The following is a 26,535-nucleotide window of genomic DNA, read 5'->3' as shown; positions in this document are numbered from 1 at the left end:
TGGTGAATAAACTAAGCCAATTCATCCATCTGTGAAATACTTCAAGGTCGACCATCCATTGGCTACAAGATTTTGAGTTAAAAAGACAGTGGAGGACAGTGCTTTCAGTTTGATAATGTTTGCTTACTGAGCGTGAAATGAAATTTAACTGTGGCATGTCTGCATTTGTAAATTTATTGTGGTTGTTTAGACTTCTAGCAAAATGAAATGTCAGGCAGTCATTCTGAGGTTCCAAATATATTGGGCTTTAAAGTATTTGGATATCTGAGATTCTTCTTTTCAGTATCTAAAGACTTTTCCTATTTTTTTCCACCTTGTAAAATTAATTACTATATTCAATCAATAGCTATGTGTGGAAGAAGTATATGAGAGTTTAAAAAGTAAAACTTAAAAATAATTTACAAATTTGCAATCCTAAATGTGCGATCTGAATATTATAGGTGTTTCAAAAATTTGCCAAGGATCAGAATTAGTATTTCCCCTGAAGATGTAATGTAGATAGAAAGATTTAGACTGGAAAGTCTCTTCTAGCTGCAAGATGTTATTATTTTTATACAGCCAGATGCTTTCAAGTGATGAAGGAAAAATAGTGTGGATTATGAAGTCCTTACAGGTAATTGTGGGAATTCTTAGGATCTATTTAAGCACCATATTGATGGTTCTGAACAATGTATGACCGAGTGGCTTCTATTGCCTGGGAATTCATTCATACTTCCTTCTGCCCTCCCTCTCTCCCATACTCCCTTCCTCCCAATCCCCCCTCTGCCCTCCTCCTTTCCCCCCAAAGTGCTCCCCCTCCCCTTCCCTTTCCTCCTCCTCTCTCTCCCTCCCTCCGTTTTATCCTTCCAGGCTATGAGAGAGCAGGAAAAGTCTATTTTTAAATGGCATACATTGTTTGTTTATTTATGTTTCTTGGTTGGTTGATTCATTTTACCAGAGCATTGCATGTCAGAAAGCTTAAGGGTTTTTGTTGTTGTTTTATTTTTTAAACCGATTCATTTGGCTACGGGAACATTTTCTTGGTATTTAAAACAATGTCCTATATAGTCTCACTTCTTTTTCGAGTGGTGATGACTAATAAAAATTCCGCTTCTTTCCTGTACGTGCTTTGCCATATCATTCACCTTAGCTTCTTGACCTTTTCCTCTTACAGCGGTTCCTTAGAACCCCAATTCTAGCTGTCACTTACAGGCACGCTAGTCTGGTTTGCTATCAAAGTTCGTATGAGTTGTTGACTTTTTAAGAGTTGTTTATGCAACTTGGATTAACCTACGTTCTTGCCTCTCCACTTTCGTAATTGAACCTTTGGCTGGTTCATTCACTTATTTGTGCATTTATTCGCTCAATTATTCCCTTCTTACGTGTTACACACTCAGTACTTACTAAGCAGTGGGTGTGCCACAGGAGAGGGGAAATTCAAAGCCATCTTTCTGCTTGCAGTTAGCTTTAGTTGTAAGTGAAAAGTTTGAAACCATTAGCTTAAAAGGGCTTTTGGAATGTCTATAGCTTTAAAGTTTCATTTATTCACTCTGCAGAGTGTATTTAGCACCGGTGACATGCAAACTACGTAATCCATGCCTGTGCCGACCAGTCATTAGAACTGGCCCTATTTTATATTCCTGCTGGCTGATCTTGGTGTTTAATACACTTTTAGGAAGGATATTTTAAAGGCCTTTATATAATTTAACTAGGATGTTTCCATGAACCTTGGACAGTATGTGCTCATCTCACACTAAATCTGATTCATTCCTTCGATAAATGCTTAACGTTTGTCTGTATTGCCAGACACTGTTCACACCCGTGAGACAGAGCAGTGTCTGTGAGGGTAAAGACCCTCCTCTCGCAGAGATCCTCTCCTAGAAGAGAAAAAACATAACATACATGTAAGCACAGCACGAAACAAAGCAATTTCCCACAGGGAGAAGTGACAGGGGATGTGAGGGAAAGTGACTGGGGGGCTGTATCACAACGGAAGGATCTGGGGTGGCCTCACCAGGAAGAGACAGAAGTTGAGCTGAGGCCTCAGCAATACAAAAAGACCCGTCCGTGCAGACATCTCGGGACACTACCTCTGGTGCAGAGTGAACGGGAAGAGAGAGGCCCTGGGCTTGGCATTTTCCCAGAGACAGGCAAAGGTCCCTGTGGAGAGTAATAAGAGCAGAAGCTAAAAATGTAGCAGGGGTGCTCGCTTCAGCAGCACATGTACTAAAATTGAAATGATACAGAGAAGATTAGCATGGCCCCTGTGCAAGGGTGACACGCAAATTCATGAAGCGTTCCATATTTTTTAGCACAGGGAAATGTATACAAGATCTTGTGCTGGCTCACAGCGGGAAAAAAAAATGTGACAATGAATATATGTATCTTCATGTATAACTGAAAAATTGTGCTCTACACTGGAATTTGACACATTGTAAAATGACTATAACTCAATAAAAAAAATGTAAAAAAAAAAAAATGAGGTATCAGGAACCAGCTCAGCTTGGGTTTCAAAAGCCCTGGTAAGGGTTGTGGAGTTTTGTTGTATGTGCATTAGGAGCACATAGAACTCATTGCAGAGTTTTAAGAAGGGAAGTGACAGGGTTTGATATATGTTTAGGGCGATCATTCTGGGTATTGTATGGAAAATAGAGCAAGAGTGAAGTAGGGTGCCTAGTTAGAAAGGATGCTGGCTGGCTTTGGGGCGGCAATGGAGTATAGGAAGGTGGGTCGGTTTGGGATACATTTTGAAGGCATAGCTGATAATTGGATGTGGGTGGTCTAACGGAGAGGAATCAAGGGTGACTCTAGCTTTTGGTTTGAACAAACAGAAGGATGATACTGTTGACTAAGATGGGAACTATGATGAGAGGTACAGGTTTGAGGGCTGTGTCTAGAGTTTCTGACCTTGTTATCTTGGAGATGCCTATTATGCCTCGTGGTAGGAAGCTGAATGTTGTTAAGTGAATCTGGAGCTTAGTAGGGTCGTAGTATATGGGTGCAACTATAAACAGAATAGCATTCTCCTTTTATTTCATGCCATAGTAAATTAACACAATTATAAATTTCACTAAGATACTTTTCTGTGTTTATTTAGCCTTACTTGCAGCATCCTCCAATGCTGAGATACTTAAAAGGCATATGAACTACATACTTGTTCAGTATACTGTGTACCCACGTAGTAACATTGGTGCAGAAAAAATTAATTTAAGCACCTGCTGGATATTATGAACACTTACAAAACTTATTTGGTTATTTTCAAAGACTTAGCAACAAACTCTACACTTCTTGTCATTCTTGAAAAAATAATATATATATGTGTATGTGTATATATTCTTTTTCATTATAGGTTATTATAAGCTTTTGAATATAGTTCCCTGAACTATACAGTAGGACCTTATTGCTTATCTATTTTACATATAGTAGTTTGTATCTGCTAATCCCAAACTCCTAATTTATCCCTCTCCTACCCCCTGCCCCGCTGGTAACCATAAGTTTGTTTTCTGTCTGTGAGTCTGTTTCTGTTTTGTAAATAAGTTCATTTGTGTCATATTTTAGATTCCACATATAATTGGTATCATGTGATATTTGTCTTTCTCTGTCTGGCTTACTTCACTTAGTATGATAATCTCTAGATCTATTCATGTTACTGCAAATGGCATTATTTTATTCTTTTTTATGGCTGAATAGTATTCTATTGCATATATATTCCGTAACTTCTTTATCCAGTCATCTGTCGATGGACAGTTAGGTTGCTTCCATGTCTTGGCTATTGTAAATTGTGCTGCTATGAGCATTAAGGTGCATGTATCTTTTTGAATTAGAGTTTTCTCTGGATATACATTCATTCTATCTTTAAACATGTATTGAACATCTATTCTGTGTCCAGTACTGTGCCAGAGACCAAAGATCTAATTGTCAATAAGATATGGCTCTTGTTTTATGTACCTCCCACTCTAGATAGAAAGACAGATTTTAAAAAAGAATCCTTTTAATGTAACATGAACTGTACTAGGTGAATCGGCAGTTGTACCCTAGTCAGCATACACTAATACAGCTGCATTACGAGTCCCTCCCAAATCCAGTGGTTTACAGCAGCAATCATTTTTATTCTCTTGATCACTGTTCTGCAAGGAGTTTGCACTTGGGTTAACCAAGGCTGAGTCCAACCTGGCAGCTCTGCTTCAGGCTGCAAGACATGTGGGCTTGGCTGCAGCAGTGGCCTTAGGTCCACTGCACGTCTCCCTTTCAGGTCTGTCTCCCTGTAAAGAGGCAGTGGCTTCCTGGGCATGTTCTCTTGGAGCGTCATTGGGAAGTCATGACAGCAAGCCCAAATTCATGTTTCTCATGCCTCCACTCACATCCCTGTCTTCTCCACGACCTGTTAGCCCAGTGGGACTGGACACAGATCTATTTCCACTATATAACAGCTCTCCCACTCTCGGTGAGCAAGGTTAGGCGAATCTTGTCTCTTTGGCCATCATTCCATCAGTTATTCATTCATCCATTTATTCATACTTTGTCCCATCTTTCATCCATTCATCAGACAAATAACACGTTCTCCAATCTAAGGATACAAAAGTGAAAAGGAATCACTACTGCGTTTAGGCAGTGGTCTCAAACTTTTTTGCACTAAGGGAATTTGAAAATCAAATGTATTTCCCTCACAGACTTTTAACTTCACATCTAAAGCATTTCATCATAATTTTCATCATTTTTATATTTATAAAATAGATCATTTCTAGCACATTATAAACTTTAAATCTGTAAGATCATTCATTTGCATGTATGCAGTGACATTAAAATTCTATAGCAATTTGTTACCATCATCATTTCAAAAATACTGTTAAAGCAGAATAACTCGTGAGGGGCAGCAGAGCATGATAGTTAAGAGCATAAACTCTAAACCGCCTGGTTTATTATTAGGAGCTTATATGTATTTTCAATTATCTATGTAACAGTTGTATCATCTATGCATTTCATTTCAGACTAGTAAATATGCCACCTTCAGCTGTGAGAGCAAGTTACTTAATTATTCTGTATCTCCTTTCTTCATCCATGAGTAGGGATCAAATGACATTACCAACTTCACAGAATTGTCAGGAGGATTAAATGAGTCCATGAAGCTCTTGGAGACTGGCTCATAGCAAGAGATGCTTAAATTTGTTGTTATTACTACTACTACTACTACTACTACTACTACTACTACTACTACTACTACTACTACTACTACTACTATTAATTAATTGGCTGAAAAGAACCTTGTAGGAAACAAGAGCAAAGGAAATTAAAAGTCATAAGTAAATGAAACATATATTTATAATTTTCCCTGAAATAAAACAAAGACAGCACAACAGATAATAAAAAAATATGCATACCATTTTACATATCTCAAATTAGCAATAATGGCTACCGTGCATTAACTAAGTAGATTTTTGAGTCCAGGGACATTGTGAAGGGAGGAGTTACTTTAAAAGAGGCAGAAGCAAAAGTACCATCCAGGTGCAGAAGAAGAAGCCTTTACTCTGCTCCAGAGTAGATAGCTCTAAGGCTGAGTCTTGTGGGATTTCTGGAATCTGGTGGGAACTTCAGGTTTGAATGTTGGTAGGGGAGAGGGTTTAGAGGGTCTGGGAATGATCTCTGAAATGTTTTCTAACACGGAAATCTTGTGAATCTAAATTCTTAAAAAATTTATGTTGGTAGATTATGTATGTTTTGTTAACTAAGCTATCTGGGCATTGCTATCACAGGAATGCAACAAAAGAGATTTATTGAGCATTCTTATCTGGCAGGAACAACGAATGTCTCTCTGTGAGGCTGTCTCCTTACACGCAGATATCTATGCCTGAAGAGGCTTGGGAATACATTTACTAGTACACTGAAAGCATTTTACTTCAGGTTCTAATATGCCCTGTTTGGACCATGAGCTATTGTTTGCTATTTATTTATTTTTTTAACAGTGAAAACAAGTGTTTTCGTTACTTAGATAAATGTGAGAACTGGAGCACTGGTTGATTGCAGGGCTGTGGTGACTTTATCTACAATGACTTAATTCTGGTACACCAACAGACAGTGTTCTCCTTCTAGTAAATCTAAGCGTAGTTACTGGCAGAATAATGACTTAAATGCCTAGGACTTGGTGTGAAGAACTTATTTTTAATTTAAAGCATTCATTTTGAAACTTAGTTTCTCTCAAATTTTGTACAAATTCATGAAGAGCAAGAAGATTGGAAGAATTGATATTATACCATTCATATTTCTTAGGGTATTACCTGTCTTTGAATATCAACCGCTGAAATACCTGAGTGATAAATTAGTCTTCACAGTTCAAAGTGTCTGAAACATGGAGAGCAAAGTGGGGGTGGGGGTCTTACAAGACACAGGAAAAATTCCAAGGGTAGGGCAGCATTTGCTTGGTTCATTTACCATTTAGCTCTGCGGTTGTCAGAAGAACCAACCTAAAATGTCCCTACTGGAAATTTATAGGGACATTTTTCTTTTAAAGGAGGTGCTGGGGATTGAACCCAGCTAAGCATGCATTCTACCACTGAGCTATACCCCCATCCCAGGGACATTCTGGATTATCCCAATGCTGGGCAAGGTTGGAGGGAAAGAGGGGGCTACCAGCATTTTGTAGATGGAGGCCTGCAGTGCTAGAAGTACTGAAATGAGGAAGAAATTCTCACAAAGTGTCCTGCACCTGTACAACGTTCATATATCTATATGAATAAATATTACTGCAAGTGAAAATTTATTTAAATTATTTGAGCCTAAAGCTAATACTGTTATGCAGAGGGACATATACTGTATATAAAGAGGCATAAATATATTTTTAATAGATTTTATTTTTTAGAGCAGTTTTGGTTTCACAGCAGAATTGAGCAGAAGGTGCAGGGATTTCCCATATACCTGCTACCCTCACACATGCATAGAATTCCCTGCTATCAGCATATCCCCTGCCCTGAGTGGAACATTTGCCCCAAGCCATGAACCTACATTGTCTCATCATTATCACCCAGAGTCTATAGCTTACATCCATGTTCATTCTTGTTGTTGTACTTTCTATGAGTTTGGACAAATGTATAATAACATGTACCTACTATTATAGTACCACACAGAATAGTTTCACTGCTCTCAAAACCCTGTGTGCTCTGCTTATACATCCTTTGCTCCCCCTTAACTTTTGGCAACCACTGATCTTTTTACTGTCTCCAGAGTTTTGCTTTTTCCAGAAAGTCATACAGTTGGAATCATACAGTATATAGCCTTTTCACATTTGCTTCTTTCACTTAGCAATATGTATTTAAGTTTCCCCCATGTCTCTTCCTGGCTTGATAGCTCATTTCTCACTAGTGCTGAGCAATATTCCATTATCTGATGTATCATAGCTTATTTATTCACTTATCTGCTAAGGGACACCTGGGTTGTTTCCAAGTTTTGGCAATTGTGAATAAAGGTGCCGTAGAAACCCAACTGCAGATTTTTGTGTGGACGTATGTTTTCAGCTCCTTTGTGTAAATACCAGGGAGCACAACTGGTAAATTATATGGTAATAGTATATTTAGTTTTGTAAGAAACTACCAAACTGTCATCCAAAGTGGCTGTACCATTTTGCATCCCCACCAGCAATGAATAAAAGTTCCTGTTGCTCCACATCCTTGCTAGCATTTGATTTTGTCAGTGTTTTCGGTTTGAGTCATTCTAATAGGTGAATAATGGTTGTCTCATTATTGCTTTAATTTGCATTTCCTTGATGCCATATGGTGTGGGTATCTTTTCACATGCTTATTTGTCATCTGTTTATCTTCTTTGGTGAGGTGTCTATTAAAGTCTTAGCCCCACTTTTTAATTGGGTAGTTTGTTTGCTTATTGTTGCATTTTAAGAGCTCTTTGTGTTTTCTGGATAACAGTCACTTATGAGATATGTCACTTGCAGATATTTTCTCCCAGTCTGTAACTTGTCTTTTCATGCTCTTGACATAAGGTATTTTTCACAGTTTTAATATACAGTGAACATACTCATTTTTACTGTGGTGTCTATTGGTGACTCTACCCTTTTTCTTTGTACGTTGTATGGAATGTCTTCTGATCATCTCTTAAATTTGAAATTGTTCATTAGAAGTAGGTGCAAGGATCTATCTTCTGCTCAGTGTCCTCAGATTGACAAAATACCTATTGTTAAATATGTATCTACACATATTAAGACATTTTATGTTGAAATTATGCATGCATGGGCCACATGATCTATAAATTTCATTTAGACTACTAAAAGGGCGTATTACAAATCATTTGCTACAGTGAAGTGGCGTTGGGTCTGACAGGCTTACCTCCAGAGACCAGGGTGTTTTCCCTCTCTGCTACCTTCAGTATGTCTGAGCGTCTTCCCTATGGTCACATGGAGTCTGCCTCAGTTTTTGGCATCCCTTGCAAACACCAAGGCATCTAAAAGGGCCAGACTGATTTAATGTCTCAAAGACTTCTCTGATAGACTGGCTGTCCCATACTACTACTCAGAAAATACTATAACCATTACTCAATCTAAACATGTAAGGAAGGGCCCCAGTGATCCAGTGAAGACTGTAAATCGAAGATTTAATCTCAATAGTTGGTCTCTTCCTCTTTTCCTAGGGGGGGATGGAGAATCTACTTCAGAAGGGCATGGAAACCATGTAAATGCTATTCAGGCAATTGCCTACTTCCCAGGAAGAAAAGAATTAGCTATTTTAAAAGTATTTGCTAACATATATATTTGCTGTTCTTGGTTGAAGCACATTTTGTTGAATAATTCAATCTGTTTTATTTTCCCATTTTCCCATGTGAACAAGTTTTTTTCTGAGACATTTAATTTTATAGTTTAGTGAACATTAAGCTTAACTAAAACCAATTTGTCATAATAATCTGCTTTCTTTACATGAAAATACAAGAGAGCTAAAATTTATCTTAAAGAAATTGGTGTTTGCGAAGTGGCAGGATAATACCTCAACCAAGGTTCACAAGAATAAATGCCTACAGGGGCCAGGTGGTAAGTGAGTGAGAGAATTGGGCCCAGGGGAGGGGACTGTGGCTAAGTGGAAAGCACATGTTTATTTACGGATGGAAGTCACCACTCCGCTCTAATCAATAGTTGCCATGTTGGAACCGGGCCCAGAGTTGCCAGATCTTTTGACTTTTCAAGAAAAAAAGTCAAATGTCTCATTTATTTGTGAAATTCCTGACTCTTAGATGTTGGCCCAGTTAAAAAAAGAAAACACCAGTATGCACCGAACAAAACACATTTGTGGGGTTACTCGTTCCATGAAGTGCCATTTGCAACCTCTAAACTGTCCCATCTGCTTCGACTGTAGAGTGCAGTGACTGGGGAATAGCACCGCTTCCCAGTGTTTGTGTTATGAGGTGAAAGAGTGATTCTCTACAGAGACAGTAGTGGACCGAATGGACTTGAACTCGACTCCACTAATTTGCCCATTGTCGTGGGGAATTAGCTAATTGTTGCATGGCATCAGTCCTTAAGATTTTAGGTTGCTAAACATGGAGGATGTAGGATAGAATTTGGGAAAAATTCAGAGGTTTGGGCCTAGGAAGACTGAGGAAAGGATCCTGTCCTCGCGCCCACCCCTTGGGCAGGACAGCAGGTGTCTTGCCTTCTGTCTTTCAGGCTGTGACACATACACAGTGCTCCCGTTCCCTCACATCACACATGGCCACATTGCTTCATTTTTTGAGTCCCAGGTAGACCTCCTCTAAATAGCAGGTTCCCTGTTCCTGCTGCCCACACATCTGGGATTGTTTCAATGGGCTGTTACCTCCTCCACGTCACCGTGCCCCTCCAAGTATACTGCTGAACTCTACACTCTACCTCAGCACCACCAAATCTCATCTTGCGTAATATTGTTGTCATTATAACCACATACCAAAGTGTTAACTTCTCAAATAAAATCCCTCAAAACTCGGAAAATAATAGAAAGGTGCTTAAGCATAATTTTTGTGTATTTCTGAAAACAGTTTGGTACGTAGGTAACTTTACTTTGCTTTGGTTCCTGAGAAGTGGTTGCTTACCCTGCTTGGGAAACTCTCAGTCTCTTCAAATACTAAAAGTAAAAATCAGTAAACTATAGTGGAATGTTTTAAGATTGGTTTATGCAAAAATGTATTAAAGCATCGTCTATTCTGTAATGTCAGCCATTTCAGGTTGAACTGGGAGCTAATAATATAAATCTTAAATAATGTGGACTCCACTAATTTAGGAGTTCTTATAATTCTGGTGTAGTTGGGTAAAATTTTTTGCCTGCATAATTTCTGGAGGACAAGTGTATTGGACAAATCAATTACATAAATCAGGATATATTAAAAAATAAGTCCCAGTTAAAAATGAAAGTCAACAACTATTTTCAAACTCCATTTCAATTGCAGACATACATATGAAACAGTGAATCACTCAATGCAAATAGTTCTTAGATAGACAAGATAATCTCTGAATTTGTATGAAAAAATTACCTGGTACTAGGGAATACTTGGCTGTGTTACCTTCATGATCTTGGATAAACCAATAAAACACCTTTGAACCTTGTTTCCTCATCCATAGAGGTATCACCTCATTATAAAGATTGTTAGGATTAAGTGAAAGGAACAGCTATGTATTTCTATTATCCTTTTTTTAAGAGACCAATACAAGACCTAAACTCCAGATCTTTATATTTTTAGTTCACTGTTTTTAAACTCTTCCAGTTTATTTTGGTTGAGGGAGTCAGAATAATAAATGATCTGAAACCTACAGACAAGTGATTTTTTTTGTTTAAAGATGTTCGTAAAACATTTTATAGTATCTTTTTGTCAGCATCGTTAAGTTTCTGTTTCTCTTCTCAGGCTCATTCATAAGGCATTTTTAAAAAAGGAGATATCTAGGAATAGAAGAAATTCATGTAATCATTGAGTCTAACTTTACACATTTCAGAGCTGAAATATTCTTGTTTGATGAATTTTTACCTCTTTGAGTTAATGTCTCCCTACTCCATTTTTAGCAATTAATATCTGAAAATAGAGAACTGGAAAGCTAGAAGAGAGACAGATTGCCTGCAAATCTAGGAACAGATAATGCAGAGTGCAATCACTTCCCTCTGGGATGTTCCTACAAACTTGAGATCACACAGATATTGAACGAACTTCATAGAGAAAGAAGCTTTTTTAAAAATTACATTCCTGGGACTATGCAGCTGCAGAATATTATTAGTTTAGTCGGTAATATGCTGACATGTTTGATTAATTATATTGTAAACAAGTTGAATTTTTCCTGGTGTTAAAAATTCATATTCATTTAAAGACCTGCAAAAGAAACCAGAGAGGAAAAGATTAGTCTTGAATAACATTGACCTGTCTAGACTTTAGAGTACCTCTTCCGTCTAGTCTGAAGTGTTTCTGATTGTCCTACTTAAAAAAGGGGGGGTGGGTTGTGATTATAGAGACAAAGAAGGAAAGGGTGGGAGCATTTTTCAAAACTTCTCTCCCTCCTTCCATCTTCTCCAAGAAGAACTAAATTTTATTTTCTGTTTAGCCCATTTGTTTTCATACCTTTTTTTTAAGTGTAACAACTCAGCTAGATTTATATTTGAGTTCAGTGTAAGCAGAGTTGGATTTTTTATATTTCTTTCTCCAGAACCATGCAGTTTCCTTTATTTGCTGATTATGGTATGCTGTTACTAAGCCTATGAGAAAACTCTCTGTGAAGTGCATTTTAATATTTAGATCAAACAGCGATTGGAATACATTAATGCCCAGTGGGTAAGTGTGCCATTTGAACGCAGCTGCTGAGCCTTCTCCCTGCTGCTCCAATTAACACATACCGCACACTTTTGTCAGCAAGAGGCAGTGCATATGGATGAAACCACTTTGCAGCTCATTAATATGATATGCAGGAGAGCACAAAGGGTTAATCAGTCTGCCCGTCGCAAAACAATAGCTTTCCCAGACGTTTCCCTAGCGCGTGCTTTGCCAGAAAGGGAGCTAGGCTCTCCTGGGTGAGATTAGCAGGTGTGTAAGAGTCGGTTGAGTCTCTAGCTTTGGTTTAGTCCATTGACTAACAAGTTTCCCCGCCCCTCTCTTCTCCTACACCCCCGCCCGTGATGATGGAGACATTGGATAGTGAAATTCTAGTGCTGGGACTCCTCGCGTCTCAGCTGAATCTCTTGTTGAACTTTTTTGGTTTTGTTTAGAAGCTGTTTGAAGTCCAAAGCTTTGCTGTTTATTTTTTCTCTTAGTCTTTTATTATCATTTCACTTTCTCCCTCTTTTCCTTCTTTTTAAAAAATTCTTTCTAAATTGCACACTTGACTGTTTATCGAGCAGGATAAGAAATCTTGTCAAGGTAAACCCACATCGCTGTTATTTTTTCCTCTCCGCTGGCTAAAATCTCTGCATTGGTGGTAGCACAGAGGCAGATGGAAGGGTAGCGTCCCCAGCCCCAGGTTTGGTGTTGAGCATTCATGCTCCACCAGCTCTCCAAGCAGCTGGGCTGTGGCTCCGCTCTGGTGCTGGCTGAGCCAGGCTGTGCGGTGAGTGAGAGATGGACCGCTTCCTGGGTTTTGTCAAGCAGATAAGAAGATCTAGGAGAAGAAAGGGGAAAAAGTACCGACCAGAAGAGGATTACCACGAGGGCTATGAGGATGTCTATTATTACGCTTCAGAGCATTTTCGAAGTAAGCGCTCCCCTCCACCCTCCTGTTCCTTTTCCCATGCTGGGGCTAACAATAAACCCTGTGTGGAGCTTTACTCTTAATTGCAAAAGGTTTTCCAGATGGTGTTCTCTGTGAGCTGTCTGTAAGTACTGAAGTGCTACATTTTGCTTGATTTGTTGCAAGAATAGCTATCAGATAGCATCAAGATGGTATAACCTGCCCAGATCTAGACACATGGTTAATATTTTAGGTGCAATTAATTGATTATGTTAGCATTTTAACAAGCCAGTCAAAAAAGTGTCTTGCAAGCCAGTGCAGTCTGTGGGTAGAATATGTTCTGTTGTAATGGTTGTGTTTAGATAATTGTGTTTTCTTTCTGATTAGGAGAGGCCAGTTCATTTGGAAGAAATAATTGTTCATGTTCAAGTTGGTGCTGATGATTAATGTTCCTGATGCGGACTTCTAGATAGTTATCTCTGATTAGTCCCCGGTGTTGTTTGTAGAAGGAAGTTCAGATGCTTTTTTTCTGATGCATGTTCATAATTTTACTATTAAATTTAAGGAAGTCTTATTTGCTGTCAACTGGAAACAGTGATACCTGTAGAATAAAATGATATAGCTATATGAAGAGATTTGCAAATGAGCCTCTAAACAGCAGAGAATTAGAATTTTTCTTGTACTGATCATTGCTTTAAGTTCCTGGTAAGGTTTAGACTTGTCCCAATAGATTTAAAATGTCCAGAAATGCCTAAGGGCGCAGAGAGAAAGCAGCTACATGCTGAAGTCCCTGAGGTTTAGGAGGTTATCCTAAATGGGGGGCATGGCAGTTATGCATGCTCTGCATTTACAAAATTAAAAATTATTTATTATCGTCTTGAATAAGGATCTTTATAAACTGTACTTCAATTCTAATTCTTCCTGGCCTTTTGACATCTAACCGTGAATATAGACCATTTACAACCTCTGAGTGTTGACTGACAAGTAATTTCAATTCCATTTCTGTGGTATTGAAATCCAAGAGAAGTAGTTCTAAATGCCAGAAATTTTGTTGTGATTGATGGAAGTTGAGGGCTGAAAATGCATGTGGTGGCAATAACACAACAATGCAAAATGATAATTCTTTGCTATTTGATTGCATAATGTGGCTGTGTTGCTTTTACAGAGTAATTCCTGAGTTTTAGACATGTTTCTCTTTTATAATGCTTCTACATGAATAATCTGTTCTATTGCAGGGACAGTCTATGTTTCCTAAACTTAGTTTCAGTTGAATTTAACTAAGATTTATGTCACACCAAAAAATACTGTCAGTTTGCATGCATAATTCTGAAAACTTGGAGACTGGAAAAAACCAGAAGCTTAGGAACTTTGAATTATCTTGGTGTTTGTACATTGTACACATTTCTTACAACCAATATATATTGAGTCAAATTTCACACCTCCTTGAGTTTACATCGTGATGTGTTTGTACAGATAGAATCAAACAGTCTCAAGTACCTACATCCTACTAGTTTGGGTAAAAATTTAAGAACAACGCAGATACTTTGTAAGTTTATAAAATGTGCCTACAAGGAGAAATATGTATGGAGGTGTCTAAGAAATATCCCCAAACTAGAGTTAGGAGAATGATAAAGCAAAAGCAGTAGTCTTCATACATTAAGTGCAGTAACTTAAAGAGAATCGTGTCTTATCAGATTTGTCAAGGTCATGCTAAGAATAAGATGCTAAACATCAAAAGTCATTTGCTTTAGAAGCAAAACTGACATGTTTTCCCCAGTGATTTATCAGAATGTAATATATGTTATGTAATATATAACTTTGTGGAGTTAGATGTATATCAAATCCACAACTTCAGACTGCTACATAATCATCTAGACACGTCACAAAGGGCTCAGGCCCTTTCATCAAATGTCAGATAGCCAGGACTTTTAAAGAAGCCATGTCATATAACATAATGACCTCTCAGTGCACCTTTGGCTTCAGTTTCAGAGTCCTGTCTGAATTGTGTAGGAGAGACATCCCCTTATATTTTACAGCTATAGAAAAATATTAAGAGTGGGACAACCTTAAAATCAGTCCTCAGATGGGTAATATGGTTGAACTTAATTTCATTTACAACATATCTATTTTAATTAGTCTTTGGCATAATTTGAAAGTTTTATGCCCAGTGTTTCCCTAGATGCTTAGAAAAACTGTTAGCACTGAGACTTAAAACTTGGTGAAATTTACTGATGACATTCAGTAAATAGAGTTAATGGTATAAACCAGAAGTGTCATTATTATTTTTATCCCTATTGTTTCTTTCTTGAAAGAAACTTACATGTCTGTTTTGTTAATTTACCCGTGGTTCAGATTATCACAAGGACTTTATACATATAATAATGAAAAATTGAGCTAGAAAGACCTTCCCAGAAAATTCCCTAATAAATCTGTTCTTTCTTTAGTACATTCTGAAGTGCTTACTGGCATTTAACTTTATTCTAGATAATGTCTCTTCTATTGTAGGGTTCTGGTTTTGAATTTTACCATCTTCTATTTCGTCTTAAGTACAACACAGCTTATAATCTCACGAAATGCCAAAACTTGAATTAAAATGTCAGTCGGTGTGATGCTATGAAAGAAAAGTTATTCTAAAAATGGATGATTTTTCTGTAACTCTATCATAACTGAATTTAGCAATGATGATGATAGACTGATTTTAAATCTTCCTTGATTTTATGTTGACTTGATGAATGTCATTATGCATCAGATGACTATCTTTAGTTTTTTTAATCTGCTTTCCCCATTCTTCTATCCTTTCATAAGTCTAGAGTTAGAGTTCAAATAAACTAAACAAATGCTTTGGGCAAATCGCTACACCTTTCTGGGTTTTTGTTTCCTAAAATGTGACATGAGGTGGATTTATTTCTTAAGATTTTTCAAGTTCTATAACTTTATAATTCTGAACTTTGTTTTATTTTCTGAAACAATTCAAGTAAAGGTATCGGCTGAAGAATTTGAACAAGGATTTAAACTAAAACACTTACCTGTGTCTGAGGGAATTGTTTTTCTGGCAGGAATCATCAGTAAGGAGATTCTTGTTTCTTTAAGATAATAATCTATATTAAGGAATTTTGGAAAATGTTTATAAACCTATGAAATTCTGAACATGTTGGTAAGTTCTAGACCTCATCTTTTATGTAAGATTATCTGCCAAAAACCACCATTTACTCTGAAATTCTCACATGGATGATTCATTTGGTATTTCTACTTAAGAAAACCTGGCACTGATTACAAAACTGATTTAATAAACCTTAAAGTAACAAAAAGCTGAAAAAGGATCCTGAAATTCAATTTCATAATGTTCAATGCTTTTATTTGTTTTTCCCTAAATACTGAGTTATAGCAATGCCGTTTCAAAGACTCCAGCAGGTCATATTTTGATCAGTCTGTCATACAGAAAATAAACCTTCTGACCCTATTTAATGTATATTTTAACACTGGATAATGTTCAAGTTCTAAGACAGATAAACTGCATTTTATAAGAATTCTCTTAGCACTGTTCATATCCATGATAGAAACCCTGACCTGCTGTTGTCCATGCAGGACAAGGTTATTGAACTACTTGAAAAGGAGAGATTTATCTCTTACAAATATGAAAGTTATGTGAGCGACTTTCACTTATGGCCCTGGCACCTTTTTGCACATGTGTGATGGGTTTGAATTAGGCATGGAGTTTCTCCAGGGTAACCACTCTTCTCAGTTTTCATCCTGCCTCACCTGGCCAGGAGAAAGATGTGTGGGAAAGCTGCTCAAGGCAGTTCTTAGCGACCCATTCACCATTCCCACTGAGGTCCTTTCAGGAAAACCAGAGAAAGCAGGAATGTGAATATGCTTAGAACTTTTGAAAAAAGTGTCACCTATATTTACAGATAATTTTTTGTTCTTTTGTTGTTGTGATTGTTTGCCTATTCTGATAGACACTGAGCAACACTTGTGTGTATATAAGATCACTGTTAGCTAAGTTACTTTATTAGACAGTGTATGCATTTAAAGTCTCTAGTTAGCCAGTCCAGGTTTTAAATTGCCTGAGATGTTCAAACTGCATTTTAGGAAGGCTGCTCACTTTCTTTTATTTCCCCAAAAGATGTCCTGTGTTTGTTCTTGGAGAAAAAACCATTTTGGTAGTGGGTGTTTGTAGTGTGATCATTTTTAGGAATTGGTGTAATTAGTTCAAGTAGTCTCTTCTCACTAGTTTCTTTTACAAGTTTGTCTGTTTGTAAATTCATGTCACCACATCCTCTCTGCTTCCTGGAAGTGACATTGAATCAGATTCTCTCTCTTGATCAGTGTGCCATGGGATAGAATGAGAACTTCTACATATTCTTTGGAAAGATGACTGGTCCCTATTCCTCAGTGTGCAAAAGCTGAACACACAATCACAGGGGCAGGGGGGAAGAAGGAAGAAAAGGGAGAAGAGGGGGCATTTCATAGTCATTCTTACCTCTCCAAGGTTTACAAACATCACAGCCATTTCTTTCTCTGTTAAAGACAATGATCATCTAACTTAGAAGGTCCTGGATGTGAAGTACTAGATGATTCAAACCTTAGCTGTATTTAGTTTGATTCATAAAATCCTAAATGAGAAACATCGATTATGTAGAAACAAGGCAAGCTTGCTTGTTGTATGACTGCACTGCTTATTTTCCTTTCCTAAGAATTGTTTTCCATCTCTAGTGTGGTTGTTTGGTTGAAAATTGCTTGGCTGCCATGGTCCATTTATCTGGGGCATTTTGTATCATCAATTTTATTATCTCAAACTATTTTTTTCCCACATGGAATAGGAATCTTAAAGTTGAAAGGAACCTTAGAATCTGTTCGTCCAACCTGAGTCTTTTTTTAGATGAATAAACTAGGATGCAAACGAGGTAAGTGACTTATGCAAGCCCCCACCCATCCTGCGGAAGGCAGACCTGATAGAGAGAGTCTGTTCTTCCTCCTTTATTCCACACTCATCTTTTAGTTCTCTGATGACTCTTCTCCTGATATTTAAGGGCTCAGATCCACCTACAAATGAATTAGAATTTTAATTTCCCTTGTAGGTGACTTTATTCTTTTGACAGTGGGTCATCTTATCTTAAACTAAACTCTTGAACAAAAACTAACTCAATATAATACTATGAGTCAAATTAACATAGTGTCTTATTTATAGATGATGCTAATAACAGTGATTGTCATTAACTCAAAAAAAGAAAACAACCAATGATATTTTTTATATCACCTCCCATTTGCTCTGTGGTTTGTAAATACAGTTCCTTCTGCCAATGAATATCCTTTCAGGAGACTTAAAATGGCATTAGTCTATCAGGAATATTAGAATTAGGAGGACCCTTGGATTTCAATTAGGGAGGCCTCCTCTTCAATATAGGAAGTCCTTTCTCAGCATCCCTGCTATATGGATATCCAGCTTTTATTTAAATTATTCCCATATGAACACATTCACTTCCAGACAAGGCAAGTCATTGAATAAGCCTATGTCTCTTTTAAACAAGCTCTAAGTTTTATGTCAAGTTGTTTACGCGTTCCAACAAATACAATATATGCTCAGATTTTTATCTTGACCCAGATAAATGCAGACTCCATTAGATTTAATGCGCAGTAAGATTTCAGGCCTCCTCTCTATTCATATCACTCTTTTGCCGATGTAACATATGGTATGTGGAGGTGAGTAATTCCTTCAGTGCTATTTTTATTTTAACTATACAAACCCAGAAGAGCTCTGTATTGGGTCCACATCCATTTGGTAATTTTTCTTTTTTCCTTCTTTTCTTTTTTAATTTCTAAAAGGTCACCAAACCCCCCACTTATTTAATGAGAATCATATTCTAATGCTTTGTGTTTGCACAATGTAGGGGACTTCTACTTGTCTGCCCTGAAACTCTTTTCTTCCCCCTGGGAAGAACAGTTCTCATATTTAAAATATCCCTGTTTCCCCTCCAGTTTTGTCATTATTGTTTCATCAAAACAGACATGATTCTATTATACCATTTCCTTGGCTATGGTGATTGATCTGGCAGTGGACCCATAAACCAGTTTCAAAATTCAACTCAATGCCCTCTACCACATTGGAAAAAACAGTCTGGAATAGGAGAGAATCAAATCAACATGTAAAAGAGATGGGGATAAAAGGTCAAGGGACCTCTCACAGTTTTATAGTTACTGGTCCAGACCTTGGGGTCTCTTGGGCTGCCCAGATTGAAGTTCACATAGCTAGAAAGGACCAGAACCAAACTTGGAACTCAGGTCAGCTCATTTCTAGTGTGGTAATGTGGGTAATTTTTTAAAATTTGGAAAATATTATTATTGGGTGTTTTCATTTGATAGAAATAAATGCCAGAAGTAGAAGATAGATTCTCTCAATTAAAGCCTCCTCCCCCCAAATGTAATTCTCTTAATGGAACTAAGGAACTCTGTGACTTAGAGAAATCACTTGGTTCTCTGTGCTTCTTCAGGATCTTATTTGTAAAATGAGGGCACTACATCCCAGTGCAGAGCACCAAGACCCTCAGAGAGGAACCATTGACAGGTCTAGATGCAGTAGCTAGAGCTGTGTCTCTTAGGGCGTCACAGCCAAAGCAGCTGGAGGAGGGAGAAAGCCAGCGGACAGATTTGAGCAGAAGACATGGCTTTTCTTAGCAGCATAACTGTTGTGCATTTAACATTTTCTGCCCTCACTCTCTAAATCTTATTTGAGAGAGGGCCACACAACTTCCCCATCCACATCTCCCCAGAGTTCTGCCACCAGTATCTACAGCTATATAAAAGAGTATTTGGATACACACCAGGCAATTCTTTCTCATCAGGATGTGCCCCAAAACTAGGTGCTTTACAAGATCAAGGGCAGGACAATGAAACCCCCAAAAGAACATGCATGTGTGTGTGGGTGTGTGTACACCCACACACAGAGACACAGACACACACGGGACTTATATAGATACTTGTGAGATCAAAAACAATACCCTTTCCTTAAAATGGTATCTGTTTCTCTAGGCAGCTCGTGCCCTGCTAGTTTAAGGATATGACAGGATGAGACTACCTAAGTTGGAATTCTCTCTCTTTTTTTAAACATTTTTTTATTGAGTTATAGTCATTTTACAGTGTTGTGTCAAAGGAATTCTCTTTTAATAGATAAGTGAACTTGGCAAGGAAATGCCTGTGCCTCAGTTTCCTCATCTCTGAAATTGAGATGGGTCAATAACTACCTACCTCTTTGGGTTATTGTGAATTAAATGACATAATACAGCACTAAGTGCCTGACACGTAGTGAGCACTTAGTAAATGTTAATAGAAGAAAGCCTTACTCATAAAGTATTAAGTAAAGCATGTTGGGTCGTTATGCCTGGCAGGCTAAGGAGCTTTAAGTCCATTGTGCAGGCACTGGGGCACTATTGTAGGCTTGTAAGTAGAGGTATAGCCAGCAAAAAGCTGTATTTTGGAAGATTAGTGTGGTGTTAGTGTATAAAAGGGATTAGAGGTAGAGACATAAATAAAAGGGCAGATATGGCAGTTGCGGGAAACTGCCATAGGTGTGAACAGAAAAAAATAGATTTGACACACTTGAGTTTGAATTGCCAAGAACTGTAAAGGAGGCAGCTTGAAATGTGGAAGCTGGAGTTGTGGAAAGAGGGTAGGATTCAGGAGATTTGGAAGATGTGTATATAGATTTGACAGATGAATCATGGGACTAGATGAGCTTGGTAAGAAAGAGAGGTTTTTTGACTCTGTCTCATGCTGACTGTTCTTGGGGCCAAACCAGGAAAACTGATTAAGCGTACGATTCACACGATGCAAGAGAGAATTTCAATAGATAGTGGAATCAGTCCTGGATACGGTTAACAAGGGAGTTTGAAATGAGGACTGAATGGATTGCCCATTTGATTAATTTATTGTAATGATGATATAAAAGATTAAATGCAAGCTCATTAGGCAAAAGGAAAGGCAACTCAAAATAGGTGTTAGGACTTTTACTAGTGTTGTCCCTTCAGTTATTTACGGTGTCCTAGAGATGAATCTACTTCTATATGAGTTTAGAAAGAGGGGACTAGTACATTCTGCCACATGGAAGGCCCTGGTAAGTATGCTAAATGAAAAAAAAAAACAGGTTCAAAAGACTGTACTGATGCAGGTGGGTGCAAGGTTTCTTTATGGGATGACAGAAATGTTTCAAAAATTAGGCTGTGATGATGGTTGCACAATTTCTGTAAACTTACTCAAGAATCATTAAGGTGTTTTTTTTTTTTAAAAAGATAAAGGGATAGGTGGTCAAATGGATATGTGTCAGGTTTTTGTTTTTGTTTTAGCAGCTCACAAGTCAGAGTTTTTTTCTCCTCTATAGAATGTCCTAGGCATTTAGCTCAGTCAAGAAGAGTTAATTAAGTACCAACTCAGAAAAGCAAAAGTCAAATAAAATATGGAATACAGAATGATTTACCATGATGCCAGAGGGAACCACTCCCTGTAATATTTTAGAATATATAATAGAATTGATTATATGCCTTTTTTATTTGAAGTGTTAGAATTCCACTCCGATATCTCATTAACTATTACATAAGCTTAGAGCCAAGAAGCTTTTCTGAAAACATTGAACCACAGAACTGAGTTCTTTGGCTCAGTGGATTTGAACTTAATATCAGCAATTAGATCTATAGTTATGTAGAAATTGAGTCAAATTTCAGTTAACATACTAATATACCTTTGAAATGTATTAGATAACATACTAACATATCTTTGAAGATCTCAGTTCTAGAAACTGCTTGAACTGACTCCAAAATATTATGAGATTCTGTCTAAATAAATTACTCATAGTTAAATAATTTTAAATTTATTTAAATTAAGTAAGAGATAAGATACAGTGTAATGCTTGAGAGTTCTTCTTTACTTCCCTACCCTGTCTAGAATAGGAAGATTCAATGTATGGGAAGCATCCCACGATTTTTATTCATTCAGCAAAGACTTGATGATACGCCTCACATGTCAGGCCTCATTCTAGGTGCTAGAGATTGAGTGGTACAGAAGACAGAGAAGGTCCTTGCCCTACTGGAACCAGCAATCTAACAGGGAAACAGGAAATAAAGAATACTGGCAGTGGTGAATGCAATGGAGAAAGTTAGGGTTTTATGGGATAGAGTGTCAGAGGTGGTGAAAGGTGGTGAGTGTTTTAGCTAAGGTGATCTTCCTTCGGGAACTAGGTATTTGGGCTGACTCTGATTGGAGAGACAGAGCCACTGTGTGATAACCAGAGTTAGAAATGTATTTATTCATTTTAATATAGCACTCCCATTGACAGCCTCTGAGTGGGCTGTTTCCTTAACCTTCAGTTGTTCAGAATTCCGAATGCATTTTTCCTTAGATTTCAAGCTAAGCCTGACCATAGAAGCTTTTGCAATATTTCACTAACAGTTAAAATATGACTGTGGCCAAAGGAGGCATAGTTATTGGGGAAAACCTTTATTTTGTTAAAAAAAAAAAATACAGCTGCAGTTGCTATTCATATGTTGTCTTCTGTTGGAAGATGTCTGCCAGATTGGGGGGTGCCTGCAGGGGCAGTGGTGTTTTGGAGGAATGAGAAAATGGTTTCCTTTACCTTTAGATTAGTGTCACTTGATTCTGAAACATACTTTTAGCCCATTTCTTAAGCTAAAAGTGCACCTGCCGTGTAGTCAGAGGATACTGAAACATATGCTTTTTTTATAGTTTCTTATTTTTTTCTGTAAGATAAAACTATATCCGACTTCTCCCTGGTCTTTGAAAATCACCACGGTACAGAGACTCTTAATGGCTTCTGCATTTTATAGGAGAGATTATACGTCAAAGAAATGTTTTCCGGAGAGTGAGCAGAGTTGTCCACGGTCTTTTGGGTTACAGCCCACAGCATTGCCAGTCTCTGTGTTTTATGGAGAATTGGACCTTTACATTTCTGTTGTTGATTATTTTACTAGTAGTAGATAACCAGGGGATTGTATATGGCTTGTTGGAATATTATTTTCCAGATCGTTACTGTTTAATTTAAAGGCTTACTTAATCTTTTATATTTAGAAATAAATCCAGTATAAGATTTTTTTTTAAATTTCTGTTTTCTGATGATCATCTGAATTGCTTTTCTGGAGCTGTGTCTAGCCAACAGACAAATTATGCCTGATTTCCGTACTGTGGTGAGCGTTTTGTGAAAACAGGTGCTTCTGATTACTGCTGAGCTGGTCTTATATTTTCACGCCTCTCTTCTGCTGGTGGTAGTGTGTGATTCATGAATTTGCAGGTGTAGAAGACAATATTTGATTTGTGAAGCCCCATTTTTCCAGATAAAACTAGGCACATTTCATATGTACCAGTTACATGTCAAATGTAACCAGTATAGAATGTGAAGCCAGCAGTGACTTGCTGATTCTAAAAGGTGGATGTAGGTTAACAAATAGCCACAGTGGAGAGTTTTGCAAGGGGTCACAGTGATGGTTAACGCTTGTTTTTGTAAACTGTGATTGGCAAAAGAAATGAACGTGTGTGGAAGAAATTAATTTCTGCAGGTATTTTGAAAACATGAATATGAGCTTCCGGTGCTCAGTGCATGACACCCTGCCTGGAATCATGATCACTTTTAAGGCAGCAGCTGTCAAAATTTCGGGTGAGAAATACAGGTGCTCAGCTGTTGGTTATAAATTTCCAGCTTTGTGGATTTACAGTGGCCTTTCAGTCTTGGAATAGAGTTGGGGAATTCCTAGCACCTAAGAACTGTTGTTTATGGCTGGTTTTATCTCCCAATACCAAGTCTTCATGATTTACAGGGACAAGCACCTCTTTCATTCTTAAAAATCTCAAAGCTTTTGTGTAATGGTGTATTTAGTACCATCTGGAAGATGATCAGGCATAAAAAGGACCTTAGAGCTAAGAAAAACTATTGGGATCTTCCAGTCCAGCCCTCCAATGTTACATATGATGACTGTCCTTAACAGTATAGTAATTTGCTCAGTAGTTGTTTTTCAAGGCTTAAAGAGAGAAAATATCTAACTCAGCATCACAGTCAGCTAAGAATAAAGCATTTGAATCTCTGAACTTGCTGTAATTTTAATCTTATCTTCCTCCAAACCTTCCCCATTGCTTCAAAGACAGTCTTCATGTGACAGTCTTCTCCACCGCACCCCACCTCCAAGGGTTAGATCTGGGGCACCTCTGCACATGAATGATGCTTCACTTACTCTGTTGTTTTGTAATTACCTGGATGTCAGTCTGTCCTGTGAGCACCACTCTGTCCTCTTTATATTCCAGCACCTAGGACAGTGCCTGGCTGCCTGGCACATTCTGGGCCATCAATAGATGTTTCTTGCTTGAAAAAATCTCTGGAGATTGATTTCCATGAGCCACCCACAGAAACCCATCTCATTACTTTATAGTCACTTATTCACATATCTGAAATGATTAGGAAGTTTAGAAAATAATACTCTTTGGTGGGAAGAATTTGCATTTGCCCTGTACCTAGTTCTGACACTACCCCTCTCCTCCTGTTACTCCATATAGCATAAGACAACACAGACCTTATAGCAGATTTTTAAGAGAATCTAAATGCAAAGAAAATAGAAGGAGAAAGGAAATGTTTGTATTTTATAATATTTTATAGACCTACCTTCTCTTGTTGCACATTTTTTTAAAAAACATTGTTGTATTCATTTCTGGTGTTCAACAGTGATTCTGTTATATGTATCTGTACATATTCTTTTTCATATTCTTCTTCATTACAGGTTTCAACAAGCCATTGGATATAGTTCCCTGTGCTATATAGAGAGTAGGACCTTGTTATTTGTCTATTCTGTACATAGTAGTTTGTTATACGCTTCTGGATGCTTGATCCTCTGAGATTAGTGCTTCGTGGATCCTGTGCTAAGCACTTTACGTGAGTTATCTTATTTCACTCTCACAACTCTGTGAGACAGATATTATCATCCTTATTTTCCATAAAACTAGGGCCAAATGAGCTTAATTATCTGAGCTGTTAGATCTTATTGGCGAATATTCATTAAGCACTTACTGTGTGCTGAGAGCGGTCCCAAGTGCATCACATCTCCCAGCTACTGTGCTGGGTGTCTTCCTCCCCCAGGGTGGTGTTCTCCGATGCTATCACGATAGGAACCTCTACCCTCTCGACAGGTTGATGGACTCCTGAGTCATTTTGGACATAATTCTAAGTCTCCAAAGGCAAAAAGGCAGCAAAACCAACTGCTGTTATGTCTAAACATTTTTGTAACGATATAAATTTTCTTCTCAATCCTGTTCATTCAATTATTTTGAAACCAGTTGTGCTTTGAACAGGACAGTTTGCTACCTTACATTCTGGTGTAACTTTGTGGGGTGTGTATGTGTGTATTCTTCCCCACTGAATCTAGAATTAGGAAGTGATGTATATAATTCACAGCATATTTGGACTAGAAGAAAACTTATGATCACCAAAGTGAGCAAACAAGTCCAATTTAGGGAGGGGACCTTGACCAAGCCTTCATTGTTCGTAATCCCGCAGCAACACAGATGCAGGAGCAGGAGGGCAGTGACACCTCTGGCCATCTGAACAAGAATGTGTGTTGTGTCTGTGCTACCTTAAATGCAAGTTATAGAAAGTTAAACTGTCCACATCCACACTGAGGCATCCATATGAAGAAAATGTGAATATTGGTATAAATCTGTCACAAAAACGAGTTCTCGTAGGGGTTCCAAACAAATCCTAGACTTTATGAGAATTAACAAATGGTATAGGAACTAGTTTGCTTTATTTATTTTTTCTATTACTCAGTCAGACATGAATCATATGCCACTCAAATAAAATACTCACATGTCAAAAATTTGCTGATGGGAAGTATTCATCAAGTAGAGTGAAATTATTTACTATAAGGTACAAATTTTGAGAGTGAATAGTATTGTGATACTTGACAGCAGTGATCAAGGAACTCTTAGTATCAGGTTGTGTCATTTATACTATCCAGTTGGAGTTTGACTCTATCAAGTGTCTTCCTTGGGGTTTTGTAAATGTCTCAAACAATTTGCTGTTTATTCTTTTTTTTTTTTTTTTTCATTTGGAAGGTTTCTGTTTTTTACTTAAGATTTTTTTCTTAAAGTTGCAAGTTTCCCAAATACTCAAAAATTACAATACTATTAACTTGACAGGGATCTCTTAGTTTGAAATATAACAGCAAGCCTCAGAAATCACCTGATATTACTTGGCATTATGTAATGTCAAAAGCGAAGTATAAATTTTAAGTTCTATAGAAAAAAGAAATAGTGAAGTTGTCATATCTTAAGATGATGAATCAATTATTTAGAATTGTTAAGACATTGGGTAACTTAATGTTATCAGGTTTTCTCTATATATTTTTATATCCTTTTTCTTTTCAGAAATCTCATTAAATCTCCCTTTCAACCCCTCTGTCACCATCACACCTGAATGTCAGCAGGCCCTTCAGTCCCTACCTGTCCCCTCCACCTGTCAGAATGTCAATGACTTACTCTTTCATTAGGCATCCAGTTCCCTGTGTAATCACAGGTCCCTTGAGTATCTGCCTCCCCTGGACTGCAGCCTCGCGTGCCTGCCAGTGCTTGGCCTTAGTGCCATCAAACCATCTGTGGTCTTTACGCCTGCTCTCAGGTTACTGATCATTATTGGAAGGAAAAGCTGTACAACCCCGGAAGTTGGCTGCCTCGCGCATTGATGAGTTCCAGCCACAGCTGGCTTTCAACACCAGTCATCAGTCTTTGTCTTTATCTCTAGTCACTCTCTTACCCCTTCCCCAAGCAGTTATTCCCCAATTGGACCACTCTTCTTAAGTCCCAGCCTACTCTTCCCCTCCCTGAACCCACTTGCAACCAAAGACATAGAC

The 26,535-nt window shown here is 37.8% G+C and overlaps 1 protein-coding gene and 1 non-coding gene across 9 annotated transcripts in view; both read left to right on the top strand.

Moving 5' to 3' along the window:
- GRIP1 (glutamate receptor interacting protein 1) overlaps positions 1-26,535 on the top strand; it is a 615,139-nt gene that overhangs the window by 224,848 nt on the left and 363,756 nt on the right. The window lies entirely within an intron of this gene.
- On the top strand, positions 2,182-2,288 carry LOC123612993 (U6 spliceosomal RNA). Its single transcript, XR_006720319.1, has one exon. It is a non-coding gene; the product is annotated as a U6 spliceosomal RNA (small nuclear RNA).

Source organism: Camelus bactrianus, chromosome 12, assembly GCF_048773025.1.
Source record: "Camelus bactrianus isolate YW-2024 breed Bactrian camel chromosome 12, ASM4877302v1, whole genome shotgun sequence".
Taxonomy (NCBI): Eukaryota; Metazoa; Chordata; class Mammalia; order Artiodactyla; family Camelidae; genus Camelus; species Camelus bactrianus.
Note: the sequence above shows the minus strand (reverse complement) of the source record. Positions and strands in the feature narration are given on the sequence as shown.